The 13634-nt window shown below is 45.9% G+C and overlaps 1 long non-coding RNA gene across 1 annotated transcript in view; it reads left to right on the top strand.

The window, feature by feature from the left end:
- The first annotated feature begins 8075 nt into the window (after positions 1 to 8075).
- The window catches only part of LOC117190766, a 48010-nt gene continuing 42451 nt past the window's right edge, over positions 8076 to 13634 (top strand). Inside the window, exon 1 of the long non-coding RNA XR_004473815.1 lies at positions 8076 to 8160. This is a non-coding gene — a long non-coding RNA (uncharacterized LOC117190766). The remainder of the gene's footprint in view (positions 8161 to 13634) is intronic.

Here is a 13634-nt window from a genome sequence, read left to right as displayed (position 1 = left end):
TGAGTGACTCTTTTAAAACCTCAACATGGCAGCACCTGAGCCTACCAATGTCGCGAACGCAGCAATGCCGAGTGATGTAGATTTCTACAAGCACAAGGCCGAGTCCATCGCGTGCCAACTAAAGGCCATGGATCGCTTTCTCACCAAGGAAGAGCTTGCCGAGTTAGATGAGGCAGAACTTCAAGCTCGCTTAGAGCAGATCGAGCGAATGAATGCGGATTTCGATGCCGCTCAAACGAGCCTTGAAAGGCTGGATTTCCTGCAGTTAGCCCATGATGCCCGGCTGGACTTTTCGAATGTTTATGTCAAGGTTAGGTCCAGGCTGTCGCGGGAGTTGATGGCTGCTCGCACGGTAAATATTGCCAATTCAACGGCTCGGCATACTCTCGAGGGGAATTCGTCGTTGTTCGCCTATAATAGTATAGGCCGTTCTCGAATGCCCGAGTTGCAGCTTCCGCGATTCGGTGGGAGCTACATGGATTGGCCAGAATTCCACGCGATGTTTTCGACAATGGTGCACAAAGACCATCGTATACCAATCATCGAAAAATTCCAATATCTTCGTGGATGTCTAGATGGTGCTGCGCTGGATACGATTCGTTCCTTGGAACTTTCTGAGGAGAATTACGACAAGGCGTTGAATTTACTAATGTTGCGATTCGATAATAAACTGTTACATTTTCAGGCACACGTCAAGGCTATTTTCGGGCTGCAAGGGGTGGAGAAGGGCTCGGCTATCGGCTTGCGCGCGCTCAGCGATAAAATCAATTCGCACTTGCGTGCACTTCAGACCTTGGCGACCCCGCAGGAGATTTCCGATGGGTTGCTGATCTTCATCATAGGCACGAAATTGGACCACAAGACCAAGGAGAAATGGGAAGAGAACTTGCCGACGTCAGGATTGCCTCGGTGGTCAAGCATGGCCTCATTCTTGGAAGCAAGATGTCGGATGCTGGAAAATTTGGGATCGGTCATGGTAACAATTCCTAGCCAGCAGGTGGGAGAAAGTAAACCTAGCCCCTAATCACCTCCATTAACGATCATAATAGCTCAACATGCAAGTATTGCAAATCCTCCGATCACTACATATCCCGATGCCAGGCATTTATAGATCTCCCTGTTTTTTCTCGATACAAGGAGGTGAAGAAGCGCCATTTATGTCTAAACTGCCTCAACAAAGGCCATTCATTGCAACGCTGCAAGTCAGGGGCATGTAGAAATTGCCAAGCTAAGCATCACACACTGCTCCACATGCAGTCGGGCGCTGACGCTGAGTTGCCGTCGCCGAGCACGGAATCGACCCAGCATGATCCTGCAAGTGCCCTAGTAGCAAGCAAATATATTAGCCCTCCCCCCTCGAGTCAAAAATCTCTGCCTAGCCAAAACGTGCTGCTAGCTACTGCAATCGTATATGTCAGGGGCCGTTTTGGATCGCTTATTCCATGTCGTGCCATTTTAGATTCCGCTTCTCAGGTTAACTTTATAACATCGAGACTCGCCAATCAGCTGCAGTTAGATCCTCACCCGTCTCACGTTCAAATCGCCGGTATTGGAGAGTCAATTCTACCATCCAACAAGGATTGGCCAATGCCAAATAATCTAAAACTGGCTGATCCTAATTTCGCCAAGCCCCAGCGTGTCGATCTGTTGATAGGTGCTGGTTTGGTTTTCGAATTAATGTGCGTTGGACAGATTCGACTGTCAGACCAATTGCCAACATTGCAGAAGACGAAACTTGGCTGGATAGTGTCAGGAAGTATTAAAAACTCTGAGAAAGCCCGTGCGGCGCTAGCATCCGTTGAAGATCCCCCTGTCATCTCCGCTTGCGAGACTAATTTGTGCGATATTGTAAGGCGGTTTTGGGAAGTCGATGGAGATTATTCGCCCTCATCAATTTCGGAGGAAGATGTTCATTGCGAACAGCATTTCGTCACAAACTGCATTCGCCTAGAGTCCGGAGCTTACTCCGTGCGTTTGCCAACCAAATTCAGTCTAGAGGAATTAGGAGAATCGTATCAGCAGGCGCTACGTAGATTTCTCAATTTGGAGAGGAAGCTAGCAAAAAATGCACAGCTTAAGGCAAAATATATGGAGTTTCTCCAGGAGTATCGTGATTTAGGACACATGTCGCCAGCTTCGCGGCAGTCAGACCTCCCGCAGTACTTCTTGCCTCACCATTGCGTCCACAAGCAGGATAGTACAACCACCAAATTACGCGTAGTGTTCGATGGATCTGCCAAAACAGCGTCTGGAGTATCACTGAATGATGCGCTAATGGCTGGACCCACCATCCAACCTAAAATTCTGATAACTCTGCTTCGATATCTGCAAAATGTACCGCTGTGTACGCGTTTCCCATCCCGATACGCACGTGCAGTGCATCCTATGGCGCAATGACCCGAAGGAGGAGATTCAGGTGTTCAAGTTGGAGACTGTTACTTACGGAACCAAACCTGCCGCTTTCTTAGCAATTCGTGCTATGCATCAATTGGCAAATGATGAAGAGTTGCGTTTTCCGCTTGGCGCTGATGTTGTTCGAAGAGATTTCTATGTCGATGATCTCATATCTGGAGGGGACAGCATTGATTCTGTCATCAAGATTCGTCAGCAGGTAAAGGAGCTACTTTCGAAAGGATGTTTTCCCATACGTAAATGGTGTTCCAATGAACCCGCTGCTTTGGAAGGCGTATCGGAGGCGGATCGCGAAAAGTTCCTTACCTTTCATGACGGGACTGAAGTAACCAAGGCGCTTGGTCTAGTTTGGGATCCCACCACGGACAATCTTCTGTTTAGCTTCGCTCACGTCGGAACCGCTGCAGGCCCAACCTCGAAGCGTTCGGTCCTGTCTACACTAGCTAGGTTCTACGATCCTCTAGCAGCCTTTGGATCTCTGGACCACCATTCTTGCGTCTTGAGAGCTCAGAGTGGCCTGCAGGCTTGCAATTGCCGACCGATGTACCAGAACGTCGTCATGCAGCATTGGTTGTTTCAAACGAAAGGGATGTATCGTACGATTGCAAATTTCAAAACTCATTCGGATCCATGCAGCGCGTCTTTGCTTACATATATCGATTCTACATTCTCAAGAACAAAGGCATAGCGCGGTCGAAGGGTCAACTTACCGTAATCGACATCAAAAATGGTACGCATTTGCTCATAAGGGCAATACAGCAGCAACAATTTTCGGAAGAGATAAGGGCCCTCGCCAGCAAACAGGCCCTACCCCCAAAACAACGGGCGTTGATTTTTGCGGACCCTTTTATCACAAGTCAGAAGTCAGAAGCAGGCCTCCTATCAAATGTTACATCGCTGTCTTCGTATGCTTTAGCACCAAAGCAACTCATTTGGAAGTCGTTCGGGATCTATCTACAGAATCCTTTCTGGCAGCATTAAGGCGTTTTATAAGTCTACGTCCAAACCTCGAATCATTTGGTCAGACAACGCTACAAATTTTGTAGGAGCAAAAAATGAGCTTTTGGAGCTTCGGCAATTGTTCCTCAGTGATCCTCATACGTCGGCTGTGTCACATCTCTGCGTTTCTAGTGGAATCGACTGGAAATTCATCCCCCCTCGCTCACCTCATTTTGGGGGTTTGTGGGAGGCGGCTGTTAAAGCAGCTAAATATCATTTTCATCGCATCGTCGGGACCTACATTTTTACTCTTGATGAAATTCAGACCTTGGCTTGTGAAATCTCTGCTTTGTAAAATTCCCGTCCGCTTTATGCAATTACAGAAAGTCCCGATGATCTAGATGTGCTCACGCCAAACCACTTTCTCAATGGAGCCCCGAAAGCTGCATTCGACGAGCCAGATGTGGCGCATCTCCGGGTCAACCTACATAGTCGATGGCAGCGGCTGTGTCAAATGAAGCAGGCGTTTTGGAGAAAATGGAGCACGGCGTATCTTTCGATTCTTCAGGAGCGGAGCAAGTGGCGGTCATCGTCTCCAAACATCAAGCTAGGAGCGCTCGTCATGATCAAGGAGGAAACGCTGCCAGCATTAAGGTGGCCGCTTGGCCGCATTGAGAGCGTCATACCAGGAAAAGATGGAACCATCAGAGTAGCCGTCATCCGCACTCAAAAAGGCCTTTTCAAGAGGGCCGTTGGAAAAATAGCGGTTCTGCCCTTCAGGATGGATCTGTTGAAAGCCTTTGCCTTCCAACGGGGGGTGAATGTTCGGAGCAGCACCCAGCCGATTAGCTGCTTGCCAAATAGCACCTAATTCTTGGCCCTCAGCCGCTTATTTTGTTTGTTACTTATGTCTATGTCACTCATTTGTTTGTTAAAGCTCTGCGCTTGCTTGCCCTGCTAAACGCTCTCTGCCAGCTCGCTCTTCGCTATCTCCGCTTTGCGTCTGCCTACCGACGTCGGCCGAGCGAAGCTGCGCTTAGCGATCGGAGCGGCAATGTAAAGGGCAGGCAAGCCACACTTGCAATTTGGATGTCACGCATTAAAGAACATATCGTAATTTTATTTCTGCGCCGAGTTTTATTTAATTCGAAATAATTAGTCGGCCGATTGGGGATAAAAAACATTATCTCCACACCACCTATAATTCCAATTCCATTTCAGGTTGCGGCTGCCACAAGCCCCGGGAGTCGGGTGCGGACTAAAGAAATTCCAATTAATGAAAATGAGTCTAAACAGGCGAGGGTATGGGATGGCGGGAAACAGGCAATAAAATTATGCAAACAGCAGGTGTTACCCATTAGCTTTTCCAGTCTTTTGCTGGAGTCACTAATTTGGGTCATTAGCAGGTGTTGTCATCGCTCCTCCACGTTGGAGCTGTCTTTTGTGTATACCCTGGAAGAGAGGAGACAGATCCCTTCATAGAGGGTGCACTCAATAAATTGGATATATAATTGGTAGATCTTGGACCTACATATGTAGCCTATCCGTTCTGTACTGTCTTGACCCCCCCTACACTTTGTTGGGGGGTGCCGCGCAACCAATCAAAGTTTTTAAAACAAAAGAGACCGACAGAAGGTCTGTTTTTCTTTTTGTTTTCTGTTGACCGGGGTTCCAAACTGTAGAAAATTTAGTTAACTGATAAATTAAATACACTTTTCGGCTCTCAACTTTGTTCTGTTCTACCTCTGATTCTGTTTCGTGTTGGCCTGCTGCGGCTCCCCAAAGAGACCACAACCACAACCAGAGCTAGAACGGTGGTACGAGAAGGGGGAGGGGGGGACTCCACCCGCATTGGAGCGTCCAGTGTTGCCCGCTCTGGTTGTCGTTGTTTGCTGCAGTGCGTCGGAAGTTGTCGCCGGCAAATCAACAAACCATAACGCACAACAAGCCAACGGTACTCGGGTCCCAGTGAAAACATTTAACGCCGCTTCAGACTCGACTTCTTTTGTTCCGAATGGAGGAAATAACAACGAGGTGGAACGTTGTGAGTTGCTGCGGACACCGCAACTCTACAGTTATACCCGATACTAAGTCAGTATGGATCTCTCCGGCAGACGCTGCTAATATTGAACGACACGACAAAGAATGCGTGCGAGAGAGACAGAAAATCAGTCTGAGCGTGACGTCGGGGGCTGCGTAGCCACTGAAAATTGATTTGTTCCTTTTGGCTACAAAAATGATCCGATCTGATCCAGATTCAGCAATTTGATAGATATGGTCATTATCTATGATTCTGCGTTTTTAGTTTTCTCGAATGTGCAATATTGTGGATGCAACAGATTTTCGTCTTTTGTGGGGGCGGAAGGGGGTGGGGCGAAATTCGGAGATATACGTTTTATAGTGAGATCTAACAGAAGTGCGGATACCAAATTTGGTTACTCTAGCCTTAATAGTCTCTGAGATTTGTGGATGCCCCAGATTTTCGTCCTTTGCGTGGGCGGAAGGGGGTGTGGCGAAATTTGGACACGAAACGGTCAAGGTCCGATATCACAGGAGTGTGACTACCACATTTGGTTGCTCTGGCTCTTATAGGTTCTGAGATCCTTGAACTCATATTTTGCAATTGGCAAAACCGACCATGAAACCTGTGTGTTAGAGAGAGACAGAGCGAGAAAAAATGAAATCGTTTTCTTGATTCTGGCTATAATAATTATACGATCTGGTTCAGATTTTGCACTCTAGAAGATATAGTCATCTTCTACGATTCTGAGTTTTTAGTTTTATACTATCTTTAAAAATGTAGATGCCACAGATTTTCGTCCTTTGTGGGGCGGAAGTGGGCGGGGCAAAGTTTTGAAATATTTTAGTAGCAGTGACATATTACAGAAGTCTGGATCCAAAATATCGTTGCTCTAGCTCTTATAGTCTTTGAGCACTAGGCGCTGAAGGGGACGGACGGACGGACGGACGGACGGACGGACGGACGGACAGACGGACAGACAGACAGGGCTCAATCGACTCGGCTATTGATGCTGATCAAGAATATATATACTTTATGGGGTTGGAAACGATTCCTTCTGGACGTTACACACATCCACTTTTACCACAAATCTAATATACCCCAATACTCATTTTGAGTATCGGGTATAACAAAGAAATAGAATGAAGAAATGCAGTAAAATTTCGTTGGCCAAGCGCTCGACAAATTAGCCCAGGCCTGATAAGTGGCCAGCACAGAATAATTATGACCACAAATGGGTTTTCGGGCCCCCTCAAAAATCATTTTAAATGCATAAATTGTCCATGAAAAGTAATTATTTCGAAAATGAGGTAACAACTGAAACATTTACATAATTTAATCGGAAATAAAAAAAGGGAATATTGTGTATATATAAACCACATTTAATTGAACACAAAATAAAATAATTAAAGTGATTAATTTCGATTTTAAAGAGAAGCTAGAAAAAACATATTTACATTTTTTTATCTCAGTATTTTTATACCCGATACTCAAAGTTGTGGTAAAAGTGGATGTGTGTAACGTCCAGAAGGAATCGTTTCCGACCCCATAAAGTATATATGTAAAGGACAGTGTATCAAGCAGTTAACACTATCCCATCTAAATTAACATTTGAACTTAAGATACCATCGATAAGACCTAACCGATATAACCAGACTTAACCGATGTTTAAAAGACCTAACCGATAAGGGGTTATCGATATGGGAGTCGGTTGTTGGAAGTAGAAGCAGAAAGTAGAACAAAAAGTCGGAAGAACAGACTCATTAATTGCACATCTTAAATCATACACTTTGCACTCTTTTTCGAATAACACTATTAATAAACGATACATTATTATTAATCTTACATTTGGGGGTCGTCCGCGTCGAATACAGAGCTCGGAGTGTGTGAAAAAGAAAAACAGAAGAAAGCAGAAGCTGATGCAAGAAGAGGATTGTTGAAAAGTTGTTAAAGTTGTTGTTTGTAGCTACATAAAGTTGTAAAGTTGTTGTTGGTGGCTATAAACATTAAGTTGAACAATCCAAATTCTGTGAGCATAACAGTAGACACGGAGTTTAATAAAAGATCGGTCGTTTAATTCGGTTGGAAAATTGTGAAATTCATTGTCGCGCCGCAGCGTCGCCTTGTCCGTGCGCAGTACGTACGCAAGCAGAAAAAACACGCACAGACACGTTGTGTGTGATACACACTTATAAACAGAAAAGACACCCTCTAGTACCAGGCAACTAGTTCCGCACTGGTGCCGCACTAGCTACCATTCTCACCTCCCTGGTTCCAGATCGATCACCCGCAATGTGTTTCAGCGGAGAATTTAACACATGCATGTCCTAGGGCGGAACCACCCCTGGTTCCCGCTCGATTACCCGCTCAGGAGGTAGTTCCGAACTAGTTACCAGTAGATGCCAGCAACTAGTTCCCCCCTCTACTACCCTTCGATTACCTGTAGCTAGCTCTGACCTAGTTACCAGTAACTAGTTCCGAACTGACTATTGGTAGTAGTCAATCTGGCAGTCTGGAATAATACAAAAATAAAAACACAATGTCTTTCATTATAACGAATAATTTTTAATTATATGATGCTTAGCCTACTCCTGGTTTTTGGCAAGAGACTTCTTTTTTAACACCCTTTTCTTCATCCTTTGCATTGCCTTCCGTACAGTGTTTTCGGGGGCTCATCGCCAGGAGGACCCCATCGACGTTATATGCCAGAACAATGTCCTCACTCAAAATAAAGTTCAAGCCGCTCAAAACGCCAGCTGGCTGGAGAATTGATTTCATTGCTGTTATCTGTAAGTGAAACATTAAAATATAAAGATAAGACAGAGAAAAAAGTCATACAATTTAGAGTTTAGATTTACTTACATAAATGTCCCTATTTAATTTTATTTTTACCTCCAGTTCATTCCACGAGCGCAACTACAGTAAAATATCACGATTAACTTACCATTTCGGTGCTTATTGCATGGCGTGGCCCGGTAAAAACTAGCTGAGTGGGCACTGTAACTCCAGGGAATTGCGGTTATTTGCCGACTTCGAAAACAAAACGAAGGCGGCTTCGTTTTTCGGTTCTTTTTCGACTGGTCCGTGTTCGCTTCCCGCGTAACTAGTTGCAGAACTAGTACATTGTAGTCGACGAAGACCTGGTCCGCGTTCACTTCCCGCGTAACTAGTTACAGAACTAGTACATTGTAGTCGACGAAGACCTGGTCCGCGTTCGCTTCCCGCGTAACTAGTTGCGTAGCTAGTTAAGCGGTAAACAGCGCAGAACTAGTTCGAGAGGGGTCAATTGACCCCTTTGGTTCTACAGGGAAGCGTTTCCGACCCCATAAAGTGTTTATATTCTTCATCAATAGCCGAATCGATTGAGCCCTGTCTGTCTGTCCGTCCTTATGAGACTATAAGAGCTAGAGCAACGACATTTTGTATATCCAGACTTCTGTGATATGTCACTGTTACAAAAATTCGCCCTGCCCACTTCCGCCCCCACAAAGGGGCCACAAATCTGTGGCATCCACAATTTCAAAGATACGAGAAAACAGAAAACGCAGAATCGCAGGGAATGACTATATCTTTTAGACTGCAGAATATGAACCAAATCGCATTATTATTATAGCCAGAATGAAGAAAACAATTTCATTTTCTCTCGCTCTGTCTCTCTCTAACACACAGGTTTCATGGTCGGCTTTGCCTATTGCTAAAAGTGAGTTCCCAGATCTCAGGGACTATAAAAGCTAGAGCAACCAAATTTGGTATCCATACTCCTGTTAGATCTCACTATAAAACGTGTATTTCAAAATTTCGCCACAGCCCCTTCCGCCACCACACGCCCCCGACGGCACGCTCAGACTGATTTTCTGTCTCTCTCGCACGCACTCTTTGTCGTGTCGTTTAATATTAGCGCCGTCTGCCGGCGGAGAGCCATACTGACTAAGTATCGGGTATAAATGTAGAGTTGCGGTCGCCGCAGCAACTCACAACGTTACCCCTTGTTGCTTTTTGGTTTGTGGAAATAGTAGTAGAAAAGAGTGGTAGATGAATGTATGAGGCAGTGGCGGGGGCTGGCAAAGGGTGAGGTAGGTATAGGGTTAGGCAGGAGCACAGTCCGGGCAGGAACAGGGCCTGGACAGTAAGAAGGCCATTGCCATGACAGGAATTCATTTGTGGCCAACATTCAAATAAATGAAGGCAATTACATAGCCAAGGAGTAGTGTTACGGGCAAGCCAAATGGTTGTTCAAGAATTCCACAAAAAAAAACCTTCTCTGCTCTTCTGGTTATAGCTCTACATAGCAGAGGGTATCTTATAGTCGAATTAATCGATTATCTCACTTATTTTTTCAGTTAGTGGTGGGTGTGGGCGTGGGTGGGTGGTTGCCATGGCGTGTTGATAAATAAGCAAATAAATAAATAAACAGTTTCAAGTGTTTTCCCAAATTGAGTCAAATTTTCACTCTTTCTCATTTTGTGGTGCCACTTGCTTTGGCTGTTGTTGTTGGCGGACTGCATTGAAATAAATGGAAATACTTTTAGCCAGATTGATGGCTTCATTAAGTGCAAGTGCAACAATTAACCGAAAGTTTTGATTGGATTCAAGTGTTTTGTCCCCAAAGCTTTGCAGAAATCACTTACCCTAACAGATTCATAGATTGTGGCTTGACCCACTAAAACTACGACAAACGTGTGTTTATGTTGTATCTGACCCTCCCCCATACCGCTCTCTGTGTCTGTCTCTATCTCTATCTCTCTCTTGAATCGTTAACCTCAATTATTTCCACAAATTATAATTACTTCATCGATACAATTGAATTGTTTTCCGACTACTGTTTGGCCCCCACTCAACACTCCACACCCAGAAATACAGCTCTAGTCGCGCCCTCCTCTCCCCACCTCACCCGCTCACCTGTACACTGGGCCACCAAAATCAATTGTGAACCTTTTTCTTAGCCATTTTGGTGATTTCATAACTTTATTAATTCATTTGTTCATTTTTTCTCCATGGATCTGCGGAGGGTCGTTGTGTTTTTTGTTCGCTGTTTACGGTTGCCAATTCAAGCGCGACAAAAGACAAGAAGCTGGAGCCAGAGCCAAAGCCAACCCCAACTGTTCGGAGCAGCACCCAGCCGATTAGCTGCTTGCCAAATAGCACCTAATTCTTGGCCCTCAGCCGCTTATTTTGTTTTTTACTTATGTCTATGTCACTCATTTGTTTGTTAAAGCTTTGCGCTTGCTTGCCCTGCTAAACGCTCTCTGCCAGCTCGCTCTTCGCTATCTCCGCTTTGCGTCTGCCTACCGACGTCGGCCGAGCGAAGCTGCGCTTAGCGATCGGAGCGGCAATGTAAAGGGCAGGCAAGCCACACTTGCAATTTGGATGTCACGCATTAAAGAACATATCGTAATTTTATTTCTGCGCCGAGTTTTATTTAATTCGAAATAATTAGTCGGCCGATTGGGGATAAAAAACATTATCTCCACATAAAATTTGGTGACCCCATTCGTTAGCCCTAGCAAATTTTCGGCGGCTAAGCACAATTCGGTGCTAAAACACACTTACATACACCTACATACACGCATTGCTGGCTATTAATTTCTCTGTCGCGACAATTCGGTCAGTGCAGTGCGGTAGGCAGTGCAGCGAACTCACTAATACACACAAGCGGAGTACAAAGCGGAATCGGACAGCTCGCACAGCCGCACAGCTAAAGGCATTAGCTGTAATCCCTTTGCTTTCGGTTCCCACGTTTATACGTATACAGGGTGTCTTTTTCGGTCGTGCTGAGTGACTCTTTTAAAACCTCAACATGGCAGCACCTGAGCCTACCAATGTCGCGAACGCAGCAATGCCGAGTGATGTAGATTTCTACAAGCATCGCGTGCCAACTAAAGGCCATGGATCGCTTTCTCACCAAGGAAGAGCTTGCCGAGTTAGATGAGGCAGAACTTCAAGCTCGCTTAGAGCAGATCGAGCGAATGAATGCGGATTTCGATGCCGCTCAAACGAGCCTTGAAAGGCTGGATTTCCTGCAGTTAGCCCATGATGCCCGGCTGGACTTTTCGAATGTTTATGTCAAGGTTAGGTCCAGGCTGTCGCGGGAGTTGATGGCTGCTCGCACGGTAAATGTTGCCAATTCAACGGCTCGGCATACTCTCGAGGGGAATTCGTCGTTGTTCGCCTATAATAGTATAGGCCGTTCTCGAATGCCCGAGTTGCAGCTTCCGCGATTCGGTGGGAGCTACATGGATTGGCCAGAATTCCACGCGATGTTTTCGACAATGGTGCACAAAGACCATCGTATACCAATCATCGAAAAATTCCAATATCTTCGTGGATGTCTAGATGGTGCTGCGCTGGATACGATTCGTTCCTTGGAACTTTCTGAGGAGAATTACGACAAGGCGTTGAATTTACTAATGTTGCGATTCGATAATAAACTGTTACATTTTCAGGCACACGTCAAGGCTATTTTCGGGCTGCAAGGGGTGGAGAAGGGCTCGGCTATCGGCTTGCGCGCGCTCAGCGATAAAATCAATTCGCACTTGCGTGCACTTCAGACCTTGGCGACCCCGCAGGAGATTTCCGATGGGTTGCTGATCTTCATCATAGGCACGAAATTGGACCACAAGACCAAGGAGAAATGGGAAGAGAACTTGCCGACGTCAGGATTGCCTCGGTGGTCAAGCATGGCCTCATTCTTGGAAGCAAGATGTCGGATGCTGGAAAATTTGGGATCGGCTATGGTAACAATTCCTAGCCAGCAGGTGGGAGAAAGTAAACCTAGCCCCTAATCACCTCCATTAACGATCATAATAGCTCAACATGCAAGTATTGCAAATCCTCCGATCACTACATATCCCGATGCCAGGCATTTATAGATCTCCCTGTTTTTTCTCGATACAAGGAGGTGAAGAAGCGCCATTTATGTCTAAACTGCCTCAACAAAGGCCATTCATTGCAACGCTGCAAGTCAGGGGCATGTAGAAATTGCCAAGCCAAGCATCACACACTGCTCCACATGCAGTCGGGCGCTGACGCTGAGTTGCCGTCGCCGAGCACGGAATCGACCCAGCATGATCCTGCAAGTGCCCTAGTAGCAAGCAAATATATTAGCCCTCCCCCCTCGAGTCAAAAATCTCTGCCTAGCCAAAACGTGCTGCTAGCTACTGCAATCGTATATGTCAGGGGCCGTTTTGGATCGCTTATTCCATGTCGTGCCATTTTAGATTCCGCTTCTCAGGTTAACTTTATAACATCGAGACTCGCCAATCAGCTGCAGTTAGATCCTCACCCGTCTCACGTTCAAATCGCCGGTATTGGAGAGTCAATTCTACCATCCAGCAAGGATTGGCCAATGCCAAATAATCTAAAACTGGCTGATCCTAATTTCGCCAAGCCCCAGCGTGTCGATCTGTTGATAGGTGCTGGTTTGTTCTTCGAATTAATGTGCGTTGGACAGATTCGACTGTCAGACCAATTGCCAACATTGCAGAAGACGAAACTTGGCTGGATAGTGTCAGGAAGTATTAAAAACTCTGAGAAAGCCCGTGCGGCGCTAGCATCCGTTGAAGATCCCCCTGTCATCTCCGCTTGCGAGACTAATTTGTGCGATATTGTAAGGCAGTTTTGGGAAGTCGATGGAGATTATTCGCCCTCATCAATTTCGGAGGAAGATGTTCATTGCGAACAGCATTTCGTCACAAACTGCATTCGCCTAGAGTCCGGAGCTTACTCCGTGCGTTTGCCAACCAAATTCAGTCTAGAGGAATTAGGAGAATCGTATCAGCAGGCGCTACGTAGATTTCTCAATTTGGAGAGGAAGCTAGCAAAAAATGCACAGCTTAAGGCAAAATATATGGAGTTTCTCCAGGAGTATCGTGATTTAGGACACATGTCGCCAGCTTCGCGGCAGTCAGACCTCCCGCAGTACTTCTTGCCTCACCATTGCGTCCACAAGCAGGATAGTAGTACAACCACCAAATTACGCGTAGTGTTCGATGGATCTGCCAAAACAGCGTCTGGAGTATCACTGAATGATGCGCTAATGGCTGGACCCACCATCCAACCTAAAATTCTGATAACTCTGCTTCGATATCTGCAAAATGTACCGCTGTGTACGCGTTTCCCATCCCGATACGCACGTGCAGTGCATCCTATGGCGCAATGACCCGAAGGAGGAGATTCAGGTGTTCAAGTTGGAGACTGTTACTTACGGAACCAAACCTGCCGCTTTCTTAGCAATTCGTGCTATGCATCAATTGGCAAATGATGA

Source organism: Drosophila miranda (assembly GCF_003369915.1).
Source record: "Drosophila miranda strain MSH22 chromosome Y unlocalized genomic scaffold, D.miranda_PacBio2.1 Contig_Y1_pilon, whole genome shotgun sequence".
Classification (NCBI taxonomy): domain Eukaryota; kingdom Metazoa; phylum Arthropoda; class Insecta; order Diptera; family Drosophilidae; genus Drosophila; species Drosophila miranda.
This window is presented reverse-complemented; position numbering and strand designations above follow the sequence as displayed.